Source organism: Oncorhynchus nerka, linkage group LG21, assembly GCF_034236695.1.
Source record: "Oncorhynchus nerka isolate Pitt River linkage group LG21, Oner_Uvic_2.0, whole genome shotgun sequence".
NCBI classification, from domain to species: Eukaryota; Metazoa; Chordata; class Actinopteri; order Salmoniformes; family Salmonidae; genus Oncorhynchus; species Oncorhynchus nerka.
In genome coordinates, this window is record NC_088416.1 from 28,632,903 (window position 1) to 28,655,735 (window position 22,833).

Genomic DNA, 22,833 nt, shown 5'->3' on the forward strand with positions numbered 1-22,833 from the left:
CATTTGAAACACGAAATTCGAATGATTTGGCTGAATGACGTTAGTCCTAGCCAAATAATGTGATGTTCTTTAGCGTTCGGTGTCTGCTGTGCTGCACTGTTTTAGCTAGCTGGCGCTTGCTGTATATCCGCATCGAAGTGTCCCAATCATCTATTGTATTGCAGGTAGCTAGCAAACTAACATAGTTAGCATTCGCTATTTGACAATCATATCATTTTCGAACATGTTTTTTACTGTAGTTATATTTAGCTGGACAACCTAAAGCCACACAGTGAACAATGTGGCCATTCCGTTTCACAAAGAAACCCCTTTTGTGTATTTTTTATTGACGAATATCCCATCGCCATACGCCTCAAACTGGCTTACTGGACATCTTTGAAGTTAGAATGACAGCTACCCCCCCCCGGCTAACGTTAGTTAAATAGAGAAGCTGTGTAACGCTATTAAGATTCATTATACCCTTGGTGAATTATACCATGGCATTTGCTGAATGACTTTCTAAACCAAATGTATAAATGCTTAATTTCTGTGTATTCAATGTCCTAGCACCAGCTTACTTTAAAATGCATGGGGGTTGTGAATGCATTACTGCCATGATGGGTTATGTGTTTCTTACATTTTCAGTGGTGACAGAACTGGGTCTGGTTTCCCAAAAGCATCTTAAAGAGAAATGTCAAAATAAAAATAAATCTTCATATTCATGATCTCTAGCACCAGACCAACATCAATATATCAAATGGCGTGTTTCTATGTTTTCTTGATGTTGGGGTGGTGCTGGAGATTATGTTGAACCATTTAGAAATAGCCCTTTAAGGCTAAATACCTGGTTAGAACCTTCGTAGGAGCATAGTTTAATCTCTGAGTTGTTTCCCTTCATAACGTTGCACTTGAAAACGATTAATCTAACATGCTGACTAGACCGCATGTGTGTGTGTGCACGCGCGCATGTTGATTTTGTCCACGATCGCCAGAACGGCCTTAAAAATAATGGGACTGCCGTTTTGGGCTCTAAAATTAGTTTGACCCCCATTGTGAAATCTTTTATATTTCGCTACAAATCGAGATATTAAATATTGATCCATTCTGACTACTACATTTGTCATCACACAGGACCACATGCTGACACAGAACTATTACCGACTGGTAGGCCTAAGGGAGGCTCACACCCTCATGCATGCTCTTTGAATGTGCACTCTTTACATGTGTGTGAATAGACCTAGCAGCTGAGAATGCTTCAGTAGGCTACTGTACAATCATTCTTTGACGTTCAATGATCAATTATTCACTCAAACACCTCTTTGCAACCTCTTTATTCCCAAAACTTTTCCTCAATCACTCATCTTTCTTGAAGTGACCGTTATGGATAGGCTACCTACAGTAGAGTAGTCCATGGACACAGGGACCCAATATTTGGGTTTGTTTACTAATTCTGCTAATCCCGTTTCCAAACAGCAGTCTTCAAACAGCATGGTCAAATTTCCTCATGGTGACGCCATAAATGAGCTAGCCTAAAATCAATAAGATGAGGTGAGTTTGTATTTTGGGTGAACCATCCCTCTAAACATATTAAGCCCCCTTTCTCCTACTTATTAACATTGTTGGGTCATGAATCAAATACTGTCAGACTGCCTACTGGCTAGGCTATCTTAACTAAAACTCAACCCAGATGAAATAATCACAGTTGGCCAGTGCCTCCAGGGTGAGATTTTTTTCTGACTGACATGTAGCAATTTCTTTAACTTTAATTTACGTGCTGGAGGGCAGTTGTGGAAAAGTGATTAGGGAAATGATGTGCAGTCTAGGGTTGGGGGCTTTAGCAAGGTACTTCACAGAAATAGAGCCAGCTGTCGCAGCAGACATCAGCAATTGTCCCAGATTGGGGTGTCTGTTGAGGAAACAAAATCATAATTAAGTTCAGCCAATTGATTTACTGGCTGGAGTGGCTGCTTGGATTTTCATGATGAATGAGTATGGAAGGGCCTTAGCAAAACAACAGTGAACTGGGACCCCACTAGACCAAGTGAAAAGTTTTATGACATTGACTTACTTTTATTAATTCTACATTTTAACATGCAATCAGTGTAAAGATTTTGTACAGGCTGCTGAGGGAAGCCAATTAGATCTGACCTAGATTAAATGTGACTTTGGCAAGTAGCCTACTTCTAGCAGTCCTGAGCAGTGTAAGTTGCTAGTCTTGATGCCATAGGCCTACTTGTATACTTTATTTCTTTCTCTATTTTGTATATATTTATATTTTTTACACTGTTTTCTCCTCAATTTTGTGGTATCCAATTGGTAGTTAGTCTTGTCTCATCGCTGCAACTCCCGTACAGACTCGGAAGAGGCGAAGGTCGAGAGCCGTGCGACACAATGCCCAGTTAACCCGGAAGCTAGCCGAACCAATGTGTCGAAGGAAATGCCATGCATTTGGCGACAGTGTCAGCGTGTACTGCGCCCGCCAGGAGTCGCTAGTGCGCGATGGGACAAGGTGCGCCGCCCCATGGGTCTCCCGGTCGCAGCTGGCTGCGACAGAGCCTGGACTCTAAACAGGATTTCTAGTGGCACAGCCTTAGACAACTGCACCACTCTGAAGGCCCTCCTACTTGTATACTTACAGGTTTACAAGGTTACCTTAGTTATCAAAAAGAAAATAAAGGAGGACCAATGCACTCTTCATATAATTCATTTAAATGCCTTTATTAGTATGGCATGTTCAATAGAAACAACGTTTTTTTTTTTTTAAACCGACGCGTTTCGCCAGCATGGCCTTCGTCAGGGAGTGCTCAGGATTAGAGGTCGACCGATTAATCGGAATGGCCGATTAATTAGGGCCGATTTCAAGGTTTCATAACAATCGGAAATCGGTATTTTTGGATACCGATTTGGCCAATTTTTAAATATGTTTTATTATTATTATTTTTTACACCTTTATTTAATCTTTATTTAACTAGGCAAGTCAGTTAAGAACACATTCTTATTTTCAATGACGGCCTAGGAACGGTGGGATAACTGCCTTGTTCAGGGGCAGAACGACAGATTTTCACCTTGTCAGCTCGGGGGATCCAATCTTGCAACCTTACAGTTAACTAGTCCAACGCTATAACCATCTGCCTCTCGTTGCACTCCACAAGGAGACTGCCTGTTATGCGGATGCAGTAATCCAAGGTAAGTTGCTAGCTAGCATTAAACTTATCTTATAAAAAATGATCTATCATAATCACTAGTTAACTACACATGGTTGATGATATTACTAGTTTATCTAGCGTGTCCTGCGTTGCATATAATCTGACTGAGCATACAAGTATCTGACTGAGCGGTGGTAGGCAGCAGCAGGCTTGTAATCATTCATTCAAACAACACTTTCGTGTGTGTTTTACCAGCAGCTCTTCGTTGTGCGTCAAGCATTGTGCTGTTTATGACTTCAAGCCTATCAACTCCCGAGATGGGGCTGGTGTAACCGAAGTGAAATGCCTAGCTAGTTAGCGGGGTGCGCTCTAATAGCGTTTCAAACGTCACTCGCTCTTAGACTTGGAGTGGTTGTTCCCCTTGCTCTGCATGGGTAACGCTGCTTCGAGGGTGGCTGTTGTCGTTGTGTTCCTGGTTCGAGCCCAGGGGGAGCGAGAAGAGGGACAGAAGCTGTACTGTTACACTGGCAATACTAAAGTGCCTATAAGAACATCCAATTGTCAAAGGTTAATGAAAATCAAATGGTACAGAGGGAAGTAGTCTTATAATAACTACAACCTGAAACTTCTTACCTGGGAATATTGAAGACTCATGTTAAAAGGAATCACCAGCTTTCATATGTTCTCATGTTCTGAGCAAGGAACTGAAACGTTAGCTTTCTTACATGGCACATATTATTGCACTTTTACTTTCTTCTCCAACACTTTGTTTTTGCATTATTTAAACCAAATTGAACATGTTTCATTATTTATTTGAGGCTAAATTGATTTTATTGATGTATTATATTAAGTTAAAATAAGTGTTAATTCATTATTGTTGTAATTGTCATTATTACGCATACATCTAAAAAAAAAATCGGCCAATTAATCGGCATCGTTTTTTTTGGTCCTCCAATAATTGGTCGACCTCTACTCAGGAAGCACCTCTCCTGCTAAGAGTGCACTACCACTAACACCTGGCTGCTACCAAGATATACCGCTATGATGGGAAAGTAAAGTCATCACAACTAAGACAGTTGTGCCAAGCAAGTTAATGCATCCTTTTAAAAATGTCTGAAGCCATTTACCAGTAGAATGTTATGAAACAATGTAAGATTTATTTAGATGTTTTTAGTACCTCCGATGCAGCCCAATCATTTAGCCTAGTAGAGTATTTGATTGATAAATGGCTTCTTTGCACAACATTATAAAGGGTGGCAATGTTATGGATTTGTCACAGCTGCTACTCTTCGTTTAGGGGAACCTTGATTATTAAACACAGTCACACAGTGTTGTCTGTCTGCAGTCAGATATGTAAATTGAAGTCTGTGCTGCGTGCCTGGTGAGCTGCTGTGACTCTCGCATGTAGTAAATCCCCATAACTGCCACACCTCCAATACTTAGAGGAAAACCTGAGCTGCTGCCATTCCTTTACTGCAGGGTCATTAAAGGCCATGCCATGAAGTGAAGCTGCATTCACTAACACCATCTCAATTCATCCCTTTGCTCCCAAGCCTCCCACCTCAGGTTTATCTTACTGGCTGCCTGTTTGTCAGACTCACATGCGCACACTCACACACCCACGCCTTTCTCCCTTTGCTTTGATTGGGATGAGATTATCAATGGTCACAGCTGTTTCACCTTTTGGTGTTTGCTGCAGTGATAAAATGGTTGAGAATCTGACATGCAAGTAGATTTTCCTCTTGAGTCACATTTGGAGATGGCATATTGCTGTGCTTAGCACAGTATGACGGACTGTATGTTCGAGCAGCAGGTTTGGCTTGTCCTACTCTTCCGAAATGGGCTTTCAATATGTTTGGCTGAATACTGTTATAGGACAGTCTTTCTCAGATGTTTTCCCATTTATGTCATTTATAACAGAATGTTATTACAGAATTGGGTGCCTATGCATCCAAACTATGGAAAGACGATTGATGTCTCTCCTTAAAAATGTTTGTGTGGAATCACAATAAAGGGATTGTAACTGACTGTAACCATCAACATAACCTAAAGAGGTCTTTCAAGTTCAAAAAGCAGCAAAGTTGTTGTAAGTGACTTTTTTTGTAGTTGAATCCAGGCCAACTTGTGAGACAGCCTGTCCCCCTGACTCTCAATTACCCACAACCTCCTACAGGTGGGTTCTCTGCTGTCGCCTGGCTCTTATCTCCATGCTCAACTTTACTTCCTACAGGACACTATTCAGCTGGCCCCATAGACAGAGTGGGGGGGGGGGGGGGGGGGTGGCGTCTGGCACTTTTTTTCTCTCTAGTCTAGGGCTATGCAGCATGCATTCCTGTGGGCTAGATTTAATTGTCAGTGCCACTCAACTAGTGCTAATAATAAGGAGACTAACGAGGAGGCTAAAAGTTCCTGTTGAGACCACACATCAGGGTCAGTAATGCTTTGTTTTCTTTGTGTGTGTGTGCGCGTGCGTGCTTGCATGTCTTCCGTTTGTTGTTTTATGTGGGCCAACGTCGATCTGGTTCCAAGATACCAACAGACACGACTTTTGGTTACAATGCCTTATTATTTCCTGATATCGAATCCTGAGTCACCATCCTGAGTGAGAGAGAGAGAGAAGAATTTTAGGATTATTTTGGGTTACTAAAGCACAGACCAATACCCCTCCCTTATAATAACATGATAAGAACGGGCCCTAGTCAACCAAACTCGGTTTCTTGTTTCAATCGCCAAAGATTTTTATGTTGCCACACAGTCAAGGTGGCATTTCTCAGTAGTAGAGATGACCAGGGATGTTCTCTTGATAAGTGCATGAATTGGAAAATGTTCTGTCCTGCTTAAGCATTCAAAATGTAAAGAGTACTTTTGGGTGTCAGGGAAAATGTATCGAGTAAAAAGTACATTATTTTCTTTAGGAATGTAGTGAAGTAAAAGTTGTCAACATTTTACTTGGGGGTCATGTTGTGGACTTCAAGAGAATGCTGAGTTACCTTGCATGTTGACATATGTAGTTCTATTGTATCCTCTCCTTCCTCAGTAAGCAATATCAAAACAACTTGATTTGAAGAAGTGTTGACTTGCACCATAAGAGCTCAGCTGAATGATGGGGGGAAAATAATTCAGCTAGCATCAGACAACCAAGTCTCTGGTGCAGTACAATTTGTTTTTAGCAAGAGTGAAATAAATAATCTCTTTATTTTTCTGTCCCACAGCAGTTTAATTTAAATGGACCACTGAACAATACTGTCTACACTACAACAAGCAATGTGTCACCTGCTTTCAGAGGGGAAAAACAGCTGTGAATGCAGCCGTTTTCACTGGACTGCAGCGTTTGCCTAATGGAATGGATTTTTAAATTCTCATAAATGTTATCAGTGATGGATGACCGCAGTCACTCCAGGAAGCGGCCGTTGTCACCGCACATCGTCAGGAGGCCAGTGTGATTCAACCATGTCGAGGTGACAAGACTGCCGGCTCCATCATGGAATTAGCCTAATTTACATCAGCTCAACCGTTCACATCTTTCAGTTTGCCAAATGATCTGTTTGCTTATATTCTACTTTTTGAGACCAATTTCATCCAAGTCTCCTCATTAACAAAGCCATAATTGTTCCCCTTTTGTCTTTTTTACATGTTAAAATGAAGCCGACACAAGCTCAGGATTAGAAAATAAACTGTAGTGTCATCTGGCGTATGTTGCACCTAGCACTGCAGGTAGACTGAAGAGGAGTATCTTACAGATCCTTTCTGGCAACCTAACCTCCAGGTTTATTCAGTCTCTAGCTCAGACTTCCAGGACTCCACTGAAGTCCCAGTACATGTCATCTCCAATGGAGCGTGCCACCAGAGCCTTCTGATCTGATCAGATGGCTGTTTTGACCCCATTCCTCCCTCTTCTATTCCCCTCTGAGGCCATCATCTCGTTCCCGCCATCCATGCATTGGTGCCACCTCATCTTCAGAGACCTCGTACATATACTAAACAAAGATATGATTGCAACAATTTCAATGATTTTACTGAGTTACAGTTCATATAAGGAAATCAGTCCTTTGAAATACTATACATGTACAGTGGGGCAAAAAAGTATTTAGTCCGCCACCAATTGTGCAAGTTCTGTCACTTAAAAAGATGAGAGAGGCCTGTAATTTTCATCATAGGTACACTTCATCTATGACAGACAAAATGAGAAAATTTATTTGCAAATTATGTTGGAAAATAAGTATTTGGTCACCTACAAACAAGCAAGATTTCTGGCTCTCACAGACCTGTAACTTCTTCTTTAAGAGGCTCCTCTTGTCCTCCACTCGTTACATGTATTAATGGCACCTGTTTGAACATGTTATCAGTATAAAAGACACCTGTCCACAACCTCAAACAGTCACACTCCAAACTCCACTATGGCCAAGACCAAAGAGCCTGTCAAAGGACACCAGAAACAAAATTCTAAAGCCATGACATCATTTTCTGGAATTTTCCAAGCTGTTTAATGGCACAGTCAACTTACTGTATGTAAACTTCTGACCCACTGGAATTGTGATACAGTGAAATAATCTGTCTGTAAACAATTTGTGTCATGCACACAGTAGATGTCCTAACCAACATGCCAAAACTATAGTTTGTTAACAAGAAATTTGTGGAGTGGTTGTAAAACAAGTTTTAATGACTCCAACCTAAGTGTATGTAAACTTCCGACTTCAACTGTATGTAGATAATGGTGTGTACGCACAGTGTATGAGTAGAAAAGGTGTGAACTGAAGTAGTTATATAGGATGATTGTTTTATCACTAGACATCTGTTTCCTTTTGCAGATAATCAGAAACTGACATGATCCCCAAACAGACAGCTGTTACAGTTTTCGGTAGCACCGTCCGTCCAGGTATCTGCTTTAGTGGTCCCCTGCAGGATTGAGTTGTAAAGAGCAGGGCTTGACGATACGTCTCTATATTACGGCATACTCTGCGCTATGCTAGACACAGTGAACACATGGGATTCTTTTCTGTTTCATGAAGGAAAACCATATCATAGTGCTGAAGACTGGATAGAGATAAAATAGCTTCAAACCAGGTTCATTGAGTGGATGTGCCACCAAGCCATCCTGTTTTAAGGTTTAATGCCTCACATGGGCATAGAACTTAATAGCTTTATACGGCGGCCTTGAGAAAGAGGACACCACTTTTATCCCATTACCCTGCATAAAATGGATGATTTTGCCTTCTTTATTTTCTCCCACATCTACATATTGTGACCATTTGTGCGTGGTGCTAGGAGATGGCCTTTTGTTATACATTAGGCTAACACAGTGCTATTGCTACCTCGGATTGTGTCCATATACACTGGTAACCCGCAGTGACCACTGCTCCCCATTCCCTGCCCTCATTACAGAGGTAATGGAATCAGCCTCTGTCCCCTGAGCACACAGCCTTCCATACGTTTCTCATCAGCTCATTCCCACCAAGCCTTCCTTAAGCCTCCAGTGATCATTGACTTTGAACTACCTCCAACGAGCCCATGTGATCAGCACGGGCCTGTTTATTATGCAGGTTTATGGGGGAGTGAGCTCCACCACGTCCCCATTCTGTCGCTTCCGCTGGAGACAGGGAAGGAAAAAAGGAGACAATCTACTGAATTTCAGAGTGGAGGGAGCATCTGGGCTCTTTCAGAAGCCTTTGTTTTTCATTGCTGCATTTCTCTCTTCATACCATCTATACCTAACACTAGATCACAGAAGAGTGCTGATTTTAATCTAGGCTATATAACTGCTATTGCTAAAGTATGTAGCGTCTCCACTGTTTGTCTATATAAACGGAGGAAAGCCAGCCAGTTCTGTATCTCCTACAGGTGGAGTGGAGCAGTGACCTCTCACTGTGGGGCTGGTGGATTCCTGCACTCTGCTGTATCATTAATGAGATTGTAGCAGAGAAAGGGCAGGGACAGGGAGGGGGCCAACATACAGCGAGACAGAACAGAGAGGGACAGAGAGAAGACTGGCAAATATGGACGGAAAAGAATGGGAGAGGGGTTAGGAGGGAGAGGGTAAAAAGAAAACGGTCTCAATAACATGGTGGAGGAAATGGAGAGCTTAGTGCTGTAATGGAGGTTCATGGGCTGAGTTACAATTGGCCTACACTACATGGCTCTTTAAACAGTGGAGACTTCTCCTCCATAGACTGCAGGCAGGTCTGACCACAGCCAGCCCCATAGACAAAACTATCTTAAAGTATTCACCAGGTGTCTATACAAGAAGACACCATTCTGTGTGTCACCTGTTTCTGCTTTAGGGTGTGGCCCTCCTACAATAGGAGAATAGACAGATACAGGCTTTGCCCTGTTTACTCTACCTGTTCCTAAAACTGGCTTCTGGTGCACTGCACAAAGAGGCCTATGTTGTCCTTCTACTGTTTACGTAACAGCTGCTACTTTATCAGTAATTTATTCCCTGTAATAGCCTATAGCCTACTTTGAAAGAAATCATACAAATTTCAAAGAAATATATATATTATTAATTAAATAAATACAATTGGGGTGCAAAAAAAACCATGGACGGTTTTGGTCCGTGGGCCACCTGCTGCCGATCTCTGGTAGAGATAGGCATACACCTGCTGCCATTTCAATGTGACATAAAAGGAAACTAGATAGTGGATCATCATGACATCGCTGTTAGTCTGAGGGAGGCTCACATCTGGAGTTCCTCCTGTTATCACAATCAGGGATCTCAACTGGGACTGTAACTCGGATGGATGGAGGCAGATGTGAAACTCCAGCAGGTTCGTCCCAATCCAGAAAGAGCTACAGCAGCAGTGTAGCAGCAGCAGTAGCATGACCATGATGAGCGCTCTCTGATTCTTGTCTCTCAGCCTGGTGGTATCAAATCAAATCCAAATCAAATCCCAATGGTGGGATGATGGCAATGACTTTAGGAATCAGCCCTGAATCACCCTTCATTCATTTCTAGGGTGGTTTTCGATAATTTCTCAATCAACTGGCCCAATCAGCTCTGAATCACCAGGTTTTGTAGCTCTGGGCTACAGAGTGCCACGGGTGCATTTCCTTCTCTTCTGCATCATTATGGCCACTACTGTTGTTATGAAAGGTACCGCCAATGAATATCCTGCTTGTATTTATCAGATCCTAGTCTTGGAGGCCTGAGGCTGAGCTTAAGATGTAGGTCAGCAGCATCAGAACTACAGTTTGAAGGGATATTTTCCCAAGACATGAAACCATTATGTAAATGAGGTATGGTCAATTCTGCTGAAACAGGTTGAAACTAGATTGCACCAAGTGTCTTGACATGCAGATTAATTATGTGGTATATGACAGCATGCATAATGCTCTCTCTTCATTCGTGATGCATCAATATGACATTTTTGGCTGATACTGATATCCGATATTTTCCTTGTCAAAAAAAACCCTGATACTGATAACCGATATTTCAAATTTTAGCTGCCTTTTTAAGCATTCTAGTACAGTTAAATAATTAACACGCACACATGGACGCAGCGGTCTAAGGCACTGCATCTCAATGCAAGAGGCGTAACAATGAGTCCAGGCTGTATCACATCCAGCTGTGATTGGGAATCCCATAGGGTGGCACACAATTGACTCCGCGTTGTCCGGGTCATCATTGTAAGTAAGAATTTGTTCTTAACTGACTTGCCTAGTTAAATAAAGGTTACACGCACACACACCACACTGACCAAAAAGTTATTTTGTTGGCACTTACGTGTATCCCCATTTACCAGTAAAACCTAATCCAAACCTATTTCTTTCACTTACTTGCTGTTTCGTTGTTCATTTGTTCAGTCGTTTCAATCTCAACCAGGATTTCTATGGAACGCAGTTTGGGTCTTTGCGTGTCAAAAAAGATGCACATCACACTATTTGACCAATCAGGACCTGAATATGACTGCACGTCACAATTTAACACGTTCATACATTTTTTTACGTGGTTATTACACATTGATTACACTATCACTCACTCGTATTTCATATGTCACAACGATTCATCGATACATATGCTATGATGCTCGAAGTTGTCTCACATACCTACAGTGCTGGTAATAAAAAGCTAGCTAGCTCATGGATGCAAACAATGTTCTTCCCCAAAAACATAGAAAAACGATCTGTTTCAGTAGCTATAGTTAGCTAGCTAACTATATAGCTAGGTGTCATCTAAAATTACCATCATTTATAAAACTGTTCTTATTTGATTAATGGTGGTCAGACCCATCTGTGAAGCTAGCCACAATAAGGATTAGCCACAATAGTGGACTTTGTGGTTAGCCTTCAAAATAAAAGTATGGCATAATTCTACTATTTGTGTTCATTTGCTTCACTGTCAATGACACACTTTTATTTTGAAGGCAAGCCTCAAATTCCACTATTGTGCCTAATCCTTATTGTGGTTAGCTTCACAACACATAACCTGGTCCAGTGGAGCATCACTAGCCAGATGAAGCTAGCTTGCTGCTTTTAACAATAGGTTTGGGCAACTGGGTTAAGTAGCTGGCTAGCTATTTATTTTCATGAACTGAAGTTCAATTTCAATAGGCAAACAAGTGGCAACCTAGCTAATACTTACTCACAAGGATTCCTAAATCATAGCTAAGAATAATGAAAATGACTGCAGTTTCTACTGGTCATTTATTTTCAGGCTGGTTGTATTGGTGCTAGCTAGGTACCAAGCTAAAGCTAGCTACCCCAGAAGTTGCGGTGGTTCAATATTCCCAGTTCCTCAATATTCCCAGTTAAATTGTAGGTTGTAGTTATTATAGGAATTATGACGTGTCGACTATTTCTCTCTCTACCACTTGTATTTCATATACCTTTGACTATTGGATGTTCTAATAGGCACTTTAGTATTGCCAGCCTAAACTCAGGAGTTGATAGGCTTGAAGTCATAAACAGCGCTGTGATTCAAGCATTGCAAAGAGCTGCTGGCAAACACAGTAAAGAGTGAATGAATGCTTACAAGCCTGCTGCTGCCTACCACTGCTCAGACAGCTCTATCAAATAATAGACTTAATTATAATATAATAAACACAAATACGAGCCTTTGGTCATTAATATGGTCAAATCCGGAAACTATAATTTCATTCTTTTAGTGAAATACGGAACCATTCCATATTTTATCGAACGGATGGCAACCCTAAGTCTAAATATTGCTGTAACATTGCACAACCTTCAATGTTATGTCATAATTCTGTAACGTTCTGGCAAATTAGTTGGTAACGAGCCAGGCGGCCCTGAATCAGCGTGAAATGAACCCAAGATAAGTGACACAATTTCCCTAGTTGATATTGCCTGCTAACATGAATTTCTTAAAATATGCAGGTTTAAAAAAATATATACTTCTGGGTATTGATTTTAGGGAAGGCATTGATGTTTATGGTTAGGTACATTCGTGCAACGATTGTGCTTTTTTTGCTAAATCATCCCCCATTTGGCGAAGTAGGCTGTGATTTGATGATCAAATCAAATCAAATGTATTTATATAGCCCTTCGTACATCAGCTGATATCTCAAAGTGCTGTACAGAAATGATGTACAGATGATCAATTAACAGGCACCGCATTGATTACATGCAATGCAGGACAAGCTAGTTAACCTAGTAATATCATCAACCATGTGCATGCAGTTAACTAGTATTTATGTGAATAATGTTTTTTTATAAGGTAAGTTTAATGCTAGCTAGCAACTTACCTTGGCTCCATGCCGATTTAATCGGTCGACCACTACTGGAGAATACAGTGGAAAATATATTGGAGGACATCCTTCGAGTTGGGATGCACACCATTGTTACTGCTACATTTACTGTGATATACTTACAGAGCTCAAAGCAACTTTAATCAGAGGCCTCTATCACAGTCATCACTCTTCTTGCTCACTGTCGTCTCGATTACTGTTTGTTACGCTTACTTTCAATCAACTAGGCCCATTTTCTATCATTGTTACCCTCCCTGTTAAATTTGTCCACAAAGCTTGCAATGAAATAATTACTCACATAAAGCTGACTGAAAGCAGTTTAGATCGGAACATTTGTCTGTGGTTTTTCAGGTCTGTATTTACAGTTTCTAAAGGGTATCTTGGAAGACCAAGCCCTCTCAGGCACTTAAGCCTTATAGATACCATGAGCAGACCTGTAGGATGAGTCATACAGTGGATTCTGTGTGTGTGTGAGAATGTAGGACTGTCTATTGTCTACATAAGTGCAGGAAGCACTGTCTGATAAGAAAGAAAGATTCATTAATAACCTGGGCCAAAACCATGCCCCCGCAATCCACAGTGAGAGAAATCATAATGTTCCTACCCATGTCTGTTTCCTGGAATTTGTTTATAAAACAACCTGCTCCCTGTCTCTTTTTAACTCCTCTACCCTCCTCTCTTTTCCTCACCATCCTCCTCTCTTCCTCCTCCCTGTGGGCTGACTGTAATTGAGAGAGGCAGTCACTCCGGTTTAAAACCACCTCCAAACAGAGAGATGGGGATGAAATGAATATTAGAGGAGAAGGAGAGGTAGACAGAGAGGACACCGCCGGTCACGGGCTGATCCTTCTGCCTGGACTGGAATCAGTAGGGTAATATAGCCAGAAGGGACCTGGAAGGCACCAGCATGGAGCCACTGCAACCTGTACTGGAATTGATCTCCACATTTATTTCATCTCTGCTTTATGGTGCTGGCTGTGTCAAACCTTGGTGAATTTGCTGATTCTGCAGCGTGCTCAATTCATCAACACTGTAGTCAAACAGCTGACCAATCTCTGATACGAAGACGTATTAGTGTTTATCTGTCTTTGCCAGACTGCATTGGACCTCTTTGATATGACAATACATTAACTTTGAGACTATGCATTTATCATAACTAGAACAGAGAAACGGAGGGCGCTACCGCAAGCTGTCACTAGGAATCTTTGATGGCTTTCTGTTGTAGGCACAAAATATTTTTTGATCATGTGCAAACACCCTTAGGCTTATGTGCGTTATGGGGGTACATTTGTTTTGGCTTTTTCGTAGCTGTGTGTCATGTGTATTACTGGTACGACAAGAGAAAGACAGACATGCAGTGTCGGAAGCCAGGACTATAAACAACACCCTGTTGGCCCACACATTGCTCCGATAGAAGCAGAGCAGAGACATGGCGGGCAACATATCTTCGTGTGTGTGAGAGTGCACTTTAACAAGATGGTAAACCTGGAGTTTCTTACCAAGGCTTACAAGCAGCATTGGCCCCAGGGCAGATAACAACATCTGGAGTGGCTCAAGTCACCACTCAAAGGCTGCCTTATATTCTCTCAAAACAGTAGCTCTTAAGAAGCTCTAGCTAGGGTTCTGGTCAGGGGAATCGACAGGCTAAAATGAGGCCAGGGCTTTTTCGTTTGGTTTTTACTCGCTTTAGGCTACATCCCTAATTTTCTTGGCCGTTGTTCTCTGAGCACGAGTGAGGGATTGTTCAGCGTTGTACCCAAGGGATGTTAGAGCTTGGTTTGACTCTGAGTCAAAAAATGAAATTATACAGGAGGACCAATGATCTGTTATGAATGCAGATGGATGGAGCCTTCCAACCAGGCAGACACAGAGGGCCCTGATGATATTATCTGGTCATACATAATAGCTAGGCCTATTTCCATTGATATGTAAAAACGGGTTTTGTCCTGTTTTGGAACATAGACTAGTATTAGATTAGTATTACTGTTGCTTTGTTCCCTCAGCCGCTAGCATTGGGCACAGGCTAAGAAGGCTTAGGGGCGTGATCCTATCATCCCTACTCTCCTTTGTATGCAGAGATTAGCACACTGACACACATTGGTGGCTTGCCTCGTTTCAGCTATAAGCTCAATCAATGAGGGCTGTTTACCTTGACACACACTCCCCTACGGTTTTATTTGGACAGTGAAGCTAAAACCTTTTTTTTTTTTTTTTTTTGAATTTTACCCCTTTTTCTCCCCAATTTCGTGGTATCCAATTTATTATAGTAGCTACTATCTTGTCTCATCGCTACAACTCCCGTACGGGCTCGGGAGAGACTAAGGTTGAAAGTCATGCGTCCACAGGCGCTGTGTTAAGAAGCACTGCTTCTTAACACAGTGCGCATCCAACCCGGAAGCCAGCCGCACCAATGTGTCGGAGGATACACCGTGCACCTGGCAACCTTGGTTAGCGCGCACTGCGCCCGGCCCGCCACAGGAGTCGCTGGTGCGCGATGAGACAAGGACATCCCCACCGACCAAGCCCTCCCTAACCCGGATGACGCTAGGCCAATTGTGCGTCGCCCCACGGACCTCCCGGTCGCGGCCGGTTACGACAGAGCCTGGGCGCGAACCCAGGGACTCTGATGGCACAGCTGGCGCTGCAGTACAGCGCCCTTCACCACTGCGCCACCCGGGAGGCTCCCGCTAAAACATTTTAATTTGGCTCTGTACTCCAGCATTAAGTACAGAATGTCACCTTTTATGTGAGGGTATTTTCATGTATATCTGTTTTAGAAATATCATAACCACTCCTGTTATTGTCAATGGTGAGGTTAGCATGTCTTGGGGGTATAATTTTGTGTCTTTCGCACTCATCATTATTCAGGATTCATTCATTTATTTATTTAACCTTTTTTTTAAACCAGGCTAGTCAGTTAAGAACAAATTCTTATTTACAATGACGGCCTACCCTGGACAAACCCTAACCTGGACGACGCTGGGACAATTGTGCGCCGCCCTATGGGACTCCTAATCACAGCCTGGAATCTAACCAGGGTCTGTAGTGACGCCTCTAGCACTGAGATGCAGTGTCTAAGACATCTGCGCCACTCTGCATTCATGATTATAGCATCCACATTAAGTGTTCAAAAACATATTCTATTCACAAAAAAGTGACTCCAAAATTAACAAACTTCAAATGAATCTAACAAGTTTGTAGAGTCACAAGCTTGATGTAGTCATTGCTAGCTAGGAATATGGGAGCAAATACTTAACTTTCAACTATTTTAACACACATATAAGTGAATTTGTCCAAATACTTATGACACCTTCAGAAGGTCAAGTGCTTTCATTTGTAAGTGGCAGAACAGATATGTATGAAAATACACTATAATAAAAGGGGACATTATGTACCCTCATATGAAGCATTTGATCTCAAATCCAAAATTAAAGTTTTTGCTTTGCTGTCCAAATAAATACGGAGTGTAATGAACAGACATGAGATGCACTCAAATATAGAAATGGGTTGCTTAAGACTGATATTGCAGCTTTCACTCTTGCTGATGTGCAAGTCTGCACTCTCATAGGCCATTTATTTATAGACCTATTAGCATAAGATATTTCAGACTTCATGGCTCTTCTCAGAATGGTTTTAAACATTAGAATCAAGGCATAGGCAGATGATGTGATTTATATGTGTGCCATTTTGGAGGCATACATATAAATTGGATTAGGCCTACATTTTCCTCTTAGAGAAAATGCAGTTAAACATCATCCTGAACAGAATATTAGAGATAAATGTATCTTTATCGGTGTCTCTAGACGTGACACCGGCTCCCCTCTTTAAAGCCTTTTCCTCAGGGGCTACAGCAATGAAATTTGCTTCTGAATATCTTTCTCTCTCTTCCAATCTCTCTCTCCCTCTTCCGGATGGTGGATTTTGTCCTTGCTAGGGCACAGGGCTCTCCGCTGTTTCAGCACACGGTGCTGGCTAAAAATACCTCTCCGCCCCTCTGGTCCAGCATCCAATCCTCAGCGTGGGAGTGGGAAGAGAGATGGAAGGAGAGAGAAGCAGTAGAGGAGGAGAAGAGGGTGCGATGGAGGGAGGGGGCTGCGTTTCGCCCTGGGTTGCACCAGAATACAGGGACACTAAAGCACTTCCAACGCAGGAGCTCCACAGCCTACTCTGCCAAAGCACTCCTCTCCGTCAGCCAGAAGCTTAGGTCATTATAGATGTGGGAGTGGAGAAGGGATTGGCCACTTCCATGAACAAGTCTGTTTACACTGTGGATGTGATACAGGCTGCTACTTTAGTGCAGCCATGCAATCAAAAGGATGTTGCACACATGATTTTAAAACGAACTTGCGTCATTCATGTTATTCTTGCCACACTAATATGAACTAATATCTGCTTTTCCACTTCCTAAAACAAACCTCAGGCCATTGCAAGAAAATATCTAGATGTACTGCAACTGAGCTCTCCCTGTTCTTTGATCTTGATGGCTCACTCGGCAGCAGCTATTAGAGAAAAGCTCTGCCAGGTGATCTTCTTTTGTTGAGATCTTCCTGGCTGGTACAGTAGGCTACCCCAAAAGGCTTCTCCCTCTAAGGTCAATGTCATTAAGACAGGAGAGAGAGTCTTATACCTTGGTTACACTGTGTGTGTGTGTGTTTTTCCTTCTATCCCCACTAGATGCGATCATGATACACAGGTTCAAATACCAACTACACTATTTTTTATTTAACTAGGCAAGTCAGTTAAGAACAAGTTAACTGGCCAAACCTGGATGACGCTGGGCCATTTGTGCGCCGCCCTATGGGACTCCCAATCACGGCCAGATGTGATACACCCTGGATTCGAACCAGGGACTGTAGTGACGCCTCTTGCGCTCATTTTAAGAATGAGGGAGGCCACTGTGTTCTTTATCTGGTTATTTAATTTCTGTAAAAATGTCTAAAAACCTGTTTTCACTTTGTCATTATGGGGTATTGTGTGTAAGTTGAAGTACAATTTTTATTCAATTTTAGAATAGGGCTGTCAAGGGGTCTGAATACTTTCTGAAAATACTGTATATTAATTTCAGGACAGGTTGAAATGCATGATCATCCATATGGTCCCTTTAAAAAAAAATCTGGTTATTTTTTATACACAGAGAGCATGTACAGATAGAGAAGGAGAGGGGGCCTCATGGGCCGACATCTGCTAATGGATGGGCTACTGAGTTCTTAATTGACTTTTCGAGGAAAGGCTCCTACTTTCCCACTCCAATCTAGTGCCATCTCCAGGAGAGCACTGGGGGAGGCCAGCTCAACAGATGTCCCCCTGAGGTTACTGTGGGTTTCATTAGGAGGATGGACCTACGGAAGACATGCCAACCATATCCCCATGCTTTAGGGGCAAAGGAAATGGATAAGGCACTTTTTCCAGGAGATGAATTAGGCCTAGTAAAATCTCTTAGCAACATTGGAGCTCAGCTCCAGCTCAATCTCATTTTTAACCATCACTAAAGCTCACTATCTGTCTGTCTACCAGAGTTAACAAAGGTCAATGTTTCTGAAGATATAATCCCTTTCCCTCCATTATCCTCACATTTACAGTGAGAAAAATGACAGTGAGTGTTTTAACGGTTATTTTATTTTTATTTGACCTAAAAGTAGATTATTTCTCTTGTCTATTTAAAGAAGGAAAATGCTTGAGCAATCAATGGGAAAATGAAAAACCCATGAATATAGTTCCACCATTATTTTTGGTTTGTTTGTACACGCTAGCATGAACAATGCCTTCTGGGGATGGTGGCAAACAAATTGTCATGCAAATGAGAGAAACAAATTCATACACCTCATCTCGTTCAGTGGGTTAGGCCTCACATTAGGGGTGTGAACGTTTAAACGTTAAAACGATTCAACGAAATCGGGATCTTTAACGTTCCCCCCCCCACAAAATTACTATCACAGTGCAGTTATCACAACTTTATTTTCCTTGTTATAGCCTAACTAGACGATAGGCTATAAAGGGCTGGGGAAAGTTGTGTAATTAAAAAGAGGGGGAGAGGTGAATTTGGGAGGCATGCAAGACCGATTACCAAGACATATGCGCTCTGTGTTTTTCAGCATACCCCCCCCCACACACACTTTTTTTTTGTGTGCCGATTTTAGATTGGCGCTGTGCATGGTTCTGTCTGCCGACCTGCCTATACTGTGCCTCTCTCCTTCCCTTGAAAAATCTCTATGAGAGATGCAAGTGTTTTGATTAGTTGCTGTACTTCCGAGAACACTGTCTCCTCCTTTCCAAAAATAGGGAATTTAAGAGTCGATTCCTAGTGGAATCTAATCTTGACACTCCGAAATGGGAGTCGACGTGCAAGGAGTCAACTCTCCACCACTCATTCTTAACAGTTGGAAAAATGGTGGCGAAAGGCAAGCGACAGCAGCGAAGTCCTATATGGCAATACTTTGAGAAGTTAAATGAGAAGGAAATGTAAACTTTGTGGTGGAACTGAGGTACAGTAATGGTAGTACAGGTGCAATGCTTAACCATCTGAAATGGATGCACATTTTTAGGGATTTGACACACACACACACACACACACACACACACACAGTCACGGCCACAGCTTCCCAACGTGTGCTGCTATCTTGACTCGCAGTGCTACAACTCTCTATAAAGGCATGCGTTGGATTGCTGCAATAATAACCAATACCTGTGTGTAAGGTCATCCATCTTGTACTGTCATTCTCCCGGTATGTCCCTGTGTGTGCAGAATGGAAGCATGCATGGGTCTGAAATAGAAAAAGAATCTGAAGAACCACATTATGTTCTTGAGATCTGGAGATCACACTCTGGAGGAGGTTGCTTATCCTGTTCCACAGAAGAGCCACTGAAATACTCACATTTGGAATGGTGGCGAATAGGGCTGGGAATTGCCATGGACCTTACAATATGATATTATCTCATATACTTGGGTGCATGATTTGTTTTGCCATTTCTCACAATTCTATATGTATTGCGATTCAGTACTGTGATTTTATTGCGATCCGATGTTCCAAACATATTGTTCACCTTGTGTCTGCTGCAGACGGACAAGAGAGCCATGAAAAAGTCATTTTTGATCCGTCATGGAAATAAAAGTGCTGTAAATAAATTGGCTCCCTATTGTAAAAAGAAGATTGAGAACAAGTTATGAAGGAAAAATACTGGAGTTTTGGTGCTGGTACAGCCAACTAGTGCAAAAATAATATTGTGATATTCTCAAAATAATACAAAACATCAAAAATAATATCCCAATGTGTTACTGTATTGATAACTATCACTAGTGGCTTAACAGTCTAAGCCTATATGAGAATAATTACATCTATCATAGTTTACGGATACCAAAAACCATTACAATAGGCTGTTTTAATAACCAGGATGACTTCAACCTCAAGGAATGAAGAGAAATCAGAGAAATGAATTGACTCATTTAATTCACTCAAGTTTCAGTTTAGAGGGACATCACGGAATAGAGTGATATCATGACGCTCCAGTTTAGAGTAACTGAGAGATTGTTCCTTATGGGGGGAAAAATGTATTTTGAGATTCGTCAGTAGAATCCGCTTTTTCCCTAAGGGCTTTGCATGTCAGGAAATTAACACCTCCAAGCTGGAGGGATATCATTCTTTTGTTTTGGCTTAGCTTGTGTGGCTTTAAGCCTAGTGGTTAGAGCGTTGGGCCAGTAACCAAAAGGTTGCTGGATTGAATCCCTGAGTTGACGAGGTAAAAAATCTGTCGTTCTGCCACTGATCAAGGCAGTTAACCCACAGTTGCCCCGGGCGCCGACGACGGGGATGTTGATTTAAGGCCGCCCCCCGAACCTTTCTGATTCAGAGGGGTTGGGTTAAATGCGGAAGACACATTTCAGTTGAAGGCATTGAATTGTACAACTGACTAGGTATCCTCCTTTCCCTTTTATATGGCCAGTAGATTTCTTGGCAGCCTCCCCTTTCTTATGCAGTCAGTCTTCTCCCTGACCCAGTTGTCAGACAGAGACCATCAGGTGTGAATCCCCATCCTCTCACACTTCCTGTGGCAACGTCTGACTACAGTCCTGGCGTGTTCTTCCACCATCCAACACCAACTTATTATCCCCTCAGGCTATTCAGAGCAAGACATGTCAAAGTTCTACACGCTTCCTCTGACGTCTTAAACACAGCACCTATGACTTTCCTCACCCTTGACTGCTCACACTGAGACTTCAGTCTCGCCAGGCAGAGTGCTACTCCTCACAGTCCCATGGGACTGACTGTGAATTTGCAATTTTCCGCTCTGGTGGCACGGCGATGTGTAATTGACTTAATGAGATGGATTTTTGGAAGGGATGGTAAAGGATGGAGGATGGCTAATTTTAAAACGAGGCGCCAGTAGAGCTCCTCCAGCCCAGAGAAGGCTCTTATATCATCACACTCTGGTCCTTCTCAGGCACATCCTGACTTCTTGACCCACAAAGTAGTCTCAAGCTATTCATAATTTCTAGGGTCCTAATTGTCTACTTGACGTCTTTGGACTGTTGGTCTTGAGGATCACTCAAGGAGTGACCCAAGTCCTCAGGATAGACCAGGGATTTATGCTGTTTGTGTTGTTTGGATATGCCGCCAATGTTATGGGACGTTTTTGTTCTGAACACCCCACTGCAAATTTGAGACTGGATTTATGGAGATATCAGATGCATTTCTGACCTCAGATTTGTTTTTTTGCTGTACACTGATAACTGGCAGCAACTCAGGCCTCCACAAATGAAGGTCCAGGTCTCTGCTTAGGCATCAGCCTTATATGCACAAAACTCAAAATCATTGAATTGCGTTATCTAAATAATGGCTTTATATTAGTTCAGAGCAAACTGTGTTGTTCAGCACCTCTTGAAATTATTTGTTTATGATGACAGGTGCCATATGCTATCGGAGTTGAAGATAATTATTGTTGCCCTGATGGGTACCTCTAAGCGCACGGTTGGTATTTTCTGTGTTAACAGTAATTAAGTTTGCTACTTGCATTCTGCTATTGCTGGGTGTGAGAGAAAGATGCTTACTAGTTAAAAAAATTAAAAAATATGTAGTGTTTTTTTGTGGGATTAAATTTGTAGGACTGAGCTGTGGTAACTCTTATACTGACAGCCTTTCTCTAGGGGTTTGAAACTACATCTAGTTTCACAACCGCAGTGTAGTTAAACGTGGTAACACTAAAATGGTTTGTTTTTGTGCTAGTATTTTAATAGCAAGCTAGGTAATGTTCTTTCCAAAACAAAACATTTAGAAGATAATGATGCATAACTTTATGCAAAATTAAGTAGTTATTATTGGACTCTGAGAGGAGCTCTTCCATGATTACATCATAATGAAACAGATCCCGCTGTGCCATAAGAGACAAGGATCCGGGAGAAGGGAGGCATGGCTAAAATGTGGGTCTAAGCCCAGGAACAAGAACCCCCTGCTGGGAAAGACTGAGATTAAATGTGCTCGGTACATACAGACATGGAAAGCTGGTGGAGCGACCGCAGGAAGGTCGGTCCTGACTGACACGTCTGACAGGCGTAACCCTTGGCTCTGTGTTGGGTCCTGGCAGAATGCTAAGAGGATGGAGGACTGGGTGTCTACCTGTCACCTCTACTTCCCTTCTTTTCTGCCTGTCCTCACGCATCTGCCCTGACAGGTTTTTAAAAATCTTTTACTGACCTGTCACTGACCACAGAAAGAACCAAGCCCTTCCCGCACCACAGACCCCTTGCCCCTCTGCCTGGGGCGTTAACCCTGCTTAGCCCCCCCTGGCAGGGGCACAGCAGGCCAACAGGAAATGAGAGCAGATCAGACTGCTTTTAAGGGAATGAGATATGAAGTTGGATGGCTGAGAGGGGTGTCAGGGGGAACATGAGGGGGTAGGAGTGGGGGGACCAATGTTATTTCATACTAAGGGACGACAAATGCAGTCTGCCGAGGGGGCAGTGGGTACTGAATAGCAGCGGTGCTCTGAGGAGGAAGAGAATCTGCTTCATTGAG

General features: G+C 42.3%; 1 protein-coding gene across 2 annotated transcripts in view; it reads left to right on the forward strand.

Moving 5' to 3' along the window:
- Positions 1-22,833, forward strand: part of LOC115104256 (protein TANC2-like) — a 145,317-nt gene that overhangs the window by 385 nt on the left and 122,099 nt on the right. The window lies entirely within an intron of this gene.